General features: G+C 43.9%; 1 protein-coding gene across 1 annotated transcript in view; it reads left to right on the top strand.

The window, feature by feature from the left end:
- Positions 1-560: 560 nt before the first annotated feature.
- Positions 561-6,000, top strand: part of LOC126092259 (sodium-coupled monocarboxylate transporter 1-like) — a 196,587-nt gene continuing 191,147 nt past the window's right edge. Inside the window, exon 1 of the mRNA XM_049907769.1 lies at positions 561-665. The gene's annotated coding sequence lies outside the window, so the exon portion shown is untranslated. The remainder of the gene's footprint in view (positions 666-6,000) is intronic.

Here is a 6,000-nt window from a genome sequence, read left to right as displayed (position 1 = left end):
TGATTGTGAACTGCAGAGTAATCATGTAAATGTAGATGTAGATATAGTATCGTAAAAGGTCGGTATATGCAGTACGAAACTTGAACAGTGATAGGCGGGAAGCTTGAATGGGAATATTTGCGAGAAAGGTGATGTTGCTGTCTCCCGTTGAATAAATTTAAAGAACCGATATCCAATGAAGACACTGCCACTAACTTGTATCTCGCATAGATCTCTTGAGAATAAAACAAGCATTATTAGAGCGCATAAAGAGTCATGAGGACATTAATTTTTTACAGCGTTCAGTACGCAAATGCAATACGACTGGAAATACTGATTTGATTACAGTGTGAAGACATAGGTTTTGGTTCCCGCCCGACGCGTAGCAACTCCTGCCCTCAACGATTATGAAAGGCCGTTGCATGTCACGCGTGTGGCGGCGTCTGAAGAAAGTGTGAGAGATCCGTAAGTAAACTGAGCAACCCATCAGCAGGACGCTGCATAGACGCGAAAACAAGCGTTATCTGTGTGCTGTCAGGCACGCTGTGCAGTGGATCTCTGAACCAGCTGTCAGTGCGGAGGGCAGACTGATGCGGATCTGACTAGCTGGTGGCTGCGGCTGGTGGCTGACTGTGTGTGCTGGAAGCGGCCGGACCGACCCGCTCCTGTGTGGCGCCGACACATAGGTACGCTCACTAAAGTGGCACAAGTTTCATACGACGTTTCCACTCCGCCAACGTCATTATTACTTTAACTCGTATATGCATGCCATTTTCTCGCACGATATACTGCGAACCATTGACAGAGGGAAACAGCCAGTTTCCATATGCCTAGATTTTCGAAAAGCAATTGACAGGGTGCACCACTGCAGAAGTTACGAGCATACGGAATACGTCCCCAATTATGTGAATGGTTCGACGATTTCTTAAGTAATACATGGTAGTACGTTGTCCTAGACGGTGAGTGTCCATCAGAGACAAGGGTATCATCAGGAGTGCCCCAGGGAAGTGTGATAGGACCACTATTATTCTCTGCAAGCACAAATGACTGGACGGACTGGATGGGCAGCAACCTGCGGCTGTTTACTGGTGATGCTGTGGTGTACGGGAAGGCGTCGTCATGAGTGAGTGTAGGAGGATACAAGATGAGTTAGACAACATTTCGAGTTGGTGCGATGAATGGCAGCTAGCACTAAATGCAGAAAAAATGTAAGTTAATGCAGATGAGTAGGAGAAACAAATCCGTAATATTCGAATACAGCATTAGTAATAAGCTGCTCGATTGAGTATCTATGTTTAACGTTGCAAAGAAGTATGAAAAGGAACAAGCATGTAAAGACAGTGGACATCGTATATAGGACGCTAGTGCCGCCCATTGTCGAGTAATACTGGAGTGTTTGGAATCCGTCACCAGGTCGGACAAAAGGAAAACATCGAAACAATCCAGAGACGGGATACTAGATTTGTTACCGCTAGGTTCGAACAACACCCAAGTGTTAATGAAATGCTTCGGCAACTCAAACTGGAATCCTGGAGGGAAGGCGACGTTCATCTACATCTACATCTACATCTACATCGACATGGATACTCTTAAAATCAAAGTGCCTGGCAGAGGGTTCATCGAAACACCTTCACAATTCCCTATTTTTCAATCTCGTATAGCCCGCGGAAAGAACGAACACCTATATCTTTCCGTACGAGCTCTGATTTCCCTTATTTTATCATGGTGATCGTTCCTACGGACGTAGGTCGGTGTCAACAAAATATTTTCGCATTCGGAGGAGAAAGCTGCTGATTGGAATTTCGTGAGAAGATTCCATCGCAGCGAAAAACGGCCTTCTGTTAATGATTTCCAGACCAAATCCTGTATCATTTCTGTAACACTCTCTCCCATATTTCGCGATAATACAAAACGAACTGCCTTTCTTTGAACTTTTTCGATGTACTCCGTCAGTCCTATCTGGTAAGGCTCCCACACCGCACAACAGTATTCTAAAAGAGGACGGGCAAGCGTAGTTTAGGCAGTCTCCTTAGTACGTCTGTTACATTTTCTAAGTGTCCTGCCAATAAAACGCAGTCTTTGGTTAGCCTTTCCCACAACATTTTCTATGTGTTCCTTCCAATTTAAGTTATTCGTAATTGTAATACCTAGGTATTTATTTGAATTTACGGTTTTTAGATTGACTGATTTATCGAGGAACATTAGAAAATTTAGAGAACGGACATCTGAAGCTGACTGTAGAACCATTCAACTGCCGCAAACGTGCACTTCACTGAAAGACCACGAAGATAAGAGAGCAGAGATAGGGCTTGTACCGAGGCATTTAGACGACAGTTTTCCCTTCTGTATTTCCGAGTGGAACAGGAAGTAAAATGACTAGTAGTGGTACAGACACCCTCCTCCACGCACTGTACGATATCTTGCGTAGTATGTATGTAGATGTAGATGTAGATTTATGAGGCAATGATCACGAACGCAATGATCTAATTCATGCCTATCACAATGGATCCAGAAAACGTCGATCCTGAGAAACCCGACTCGTTCTTTTCTCTCATGACATCCTGAAAGCCACCGATCAAGACAGATGTCGTTTTTCTCGATTTTCGAAAGAGTTTTGACTTAGTACCACATTTTCTGTTATTAACGAAAGTACGGTCGAATGGAATATCAGACAAAATTTGTGGCTGGATTGAGGATTTCACGGTAGGGAGGACGTAGTATCTTATCTTGGACGGAAGTGTTCGACGTATGTAGAACAGGTTTGCCCCAGGGAAGTGTGTTGGGCTCCTTACTGTTCATATTATACATTAGTTGCCTTCCATACAATACTAACAGAAACCTCAGTCTTTCCGCAGAGTATGTTGTTGTCTATAATGAAGAACTATCTGAAAATAATTTTCACAGATATTTAGTCAAATCCATGAGAGCTTGCTGAAAAATAATGCTTCCGAATTTTTAATGTGAAATTTCTTAAAAAATTTAAAGTGAAACAAAGGTTATTAACATTGTACACCTTGATTTTTAATGTTTACGTATTTATTTCTCAACACGCTCAACCGGGCGACTAAGAAGTTTCTCCCAGCAAGAGATCAGTTTGTTGATACTGTAACTGTAGAATGTTGACTTAGTTGATGGAACCACAACGAAAACTCTGTTTTCACCACATCGTCACTAGCAAAGTGAAGTCCTCGAAAGGGTCCTTTAAGCTTTGGAACTAGATGAATGTCGGATTGGGGAAAGTCGGGACTGTATGGAGGATGATTGGTGACAGTGAACACAAGTTGTAGGGCAGTTGCAGATGTCGCATTGTCACGCTGAAGGAGGGGGTGCTCGATGAGTGGACGAACTTTTCGAATTCGAAACCCGATTACAACAGCTGTTTCTCACGCACCAAAACACTCACGCCACACGTTGCCATGTTAGACGATACTTTTCGGAGCCCTCTGGCGCGAGAGGGCTGTAAGTATTAGAGATGAATAATAAAGATGTACAATGTTAATAACTTTCTCTATTTAAAAAGTTTTAAGAATTTTCACATAAAAAAAATCGGAGGCATTTCTTTTCAACACGCATTTGCAAGTAAGATCTTAATGTGGAGCGAAGATTGGCAAGTTTCTTTAAATGTTCAGACGTGTTAAATTTTGCGCTTCATGAAACTATAAAACTTAGTATCCTATGACTGACGTATCAATAAGACGCAGTTGGTCAACTCATATACGTACCTGGGTATAACAATGTATAGGGATGTGAAACTGAACGATCACATAGGCTCCGACGCAAGTAAAACACGTGACAGTCTTCGCTTCGTTAGCAGGATTCTAGGGAAATGCAATCAGCCGCAAAAGAGACTGCTTACAAATCTCTCGTGCTAAACATTTTAGAACATTGCTCAAGTATGAGGGACCTGTACCAATTAAGGCCCGCAACTGATATTGAGCGTATACAGAGAAGAGCTGCACGAATGGAAAAAATGGTTCAAATGGCTCTGAGCACTATGGGACTTAACATCTGAGGCCATCAATCAAAAAATGGTTCAAATGGCTCTGAGCACTATGGGACTTAACATCTATGGTCATCAGTCCCCTAGAACTTAGAACTACTTAAACCTAACTAACCTAAGGACAGTACACAACACCCAGCCATCACGAGGCAGAGAAAATCCCTGACCCCGCCGGGAATCGAACCCGGGAACCCTGAGGTCATCAATCCCCTAGATCTTAGAACTACTGAAACCTAAGGACATCACACACATCCATGCCCGAGGCAGGATTCGAACCTGGGACGGTAGCAGTCGCGCGGTTCCGGACTGAAGCGCCTAGAACCGCTGCACGAATGGAGACAGGTTTGTTTGACTCACGGAAGAGCACTGTGGGAATGCTGAAAAAAATGCTGTACTGTTAAACTCCTGAAAGAAGATGCGAACTACTTCTTGGAAGTATACTCGGAAAGTTCCAAAAACAGGTGTTCAGTGATGAATGTAGGAATATACTAAAACCCTTACGTGGGGATCGTGAACACGAGATGAACTAATTACAGCTCGTACACAGACATTTTCGTAAACAATCATTATTACCATGAATGGAACTGGTAGAAACACTAACATATCATGGTAAATACCCTATGCCATACACTTTACAGTGATGTAGATTTATGTGTAGGAAATTGCATTTTTGGAAGTAAGACTTCCTGTCAGTAAATCTTTACAAATAAATTTGAGTCACACGTAATGAAAACTAAACTTTGGTCATACAAGCGGTTATCATAGTAATATTAACTAATGAGCGTACCTAATTATTTTACTGCCATGCAGGTTAGCAGTTATCATCCGTGACTCAGTATAAAAAAATGCTATCATTTGTCACCAAGGACAGGAAAACACCTACCTCTACACCTACATGACTATTCCGTAATTCACCCTTGGCAGAAGGTTCATCGAACCACTTTCAGATTATTTGTCTGCCGTTCCAATTTCGATTGGCACGTAGGGAAAATGAGCAGCTAAATATTTTATACTACCTCTTGACTTCTATTATTCTATTATGGCCGGCCGGTGTGGCCGAGCGGTTCTAGGCGCTTCAGCCTGGGACTGCGAGACCGCTACGGTCGCAGGTTCGAATCCTGCCTCGAGCATGGATGTGTGTGATGTCCTTAGGTTAGTTAGGTTTAAGTAGTTCTAAGTTCTAGGGGACTGACGACCTCCGCTGTTAAGTCCCATAGTGCCCAGAGCCGTTTGAACCATTCTATTATGATGGTCATTTTTCCCTGTGTTGGTAGGTGTCAACAAAATTTTTCGCATTCGGAGGAGAAAGTTGGTGATCGAAATATCAAGAAAAGATCTCGCTGCATCAAAACGCCTTTGTTTTACACGGCCCAGTCACATTAATGAGGCCGGCCTCTGTGGCCGAGCGGTTCTAAGCGCTTCAGTCCGGAACCGGTCGAAGGTTCGAATCCTGCCTCGGGCGTGGATGTGTGTGATGTCCTTAGGTTAGTTAGGTTTAAGTAGTTCTAAGTTCTAGGGGACTGATGACCTCAGATATTAAGTCCCATAGTGCTCAGAGCCATCTGAACCATTTTGAACCCCATTAATGTGACCAAAGCGTCTCGGGGGACGCCGGCAACAGTGCAGTCGTTGTAATGTGGACATGGAGCGATTTATCCGACGCCCAAAACGGCATGCTCATTGGCTTTCGGCCAAGTGTGGAAGCATTTCCGAAACGGCTGGTTTGTAGACAGTTCACGTGCTGCCGTGGTTAAAGTATACCGTCCATATCCAAAACCGGCGCCGAGACGACTGTGGTGCATCAAGGGCTATAGATGACAGAGGTGCTGCGGAGATCAGTATTGCCGAATAGACGTACAACTATTGAGCAACTGACCGCCCAGTTGAACTAAGACATAACCGAGAGTGTCGCCTAAACGACCGCTCAGCGAACGTTGCCGCGTGCGGGCCTCCGCAGCAAATATCAGGATCACGCACACATCCTGGTTGCTGTTCGCCGGCCGCTAAAGCACGCCAGTACC

The sequence above is a fragment of the Schistocerca cancellata genome, chromosome 7 (genome assembly GCF_023864275.1).
Source record: "Schistocerca cancellata isolate TAMUIC-IGC-003103 chromosome 7, iqSchCanc2.1, whole genome shotgun sequence".
Classification (NCBI taxonomy): Eukaryota; Metazoa; Arthropoda; class Insecta; order Orthoptera; family Acrididae; genus Schistocerca; species Schistocerca cancellata.
This window is presented reverse-complemented; position numbering and strand designations above follow the sequence as displayed.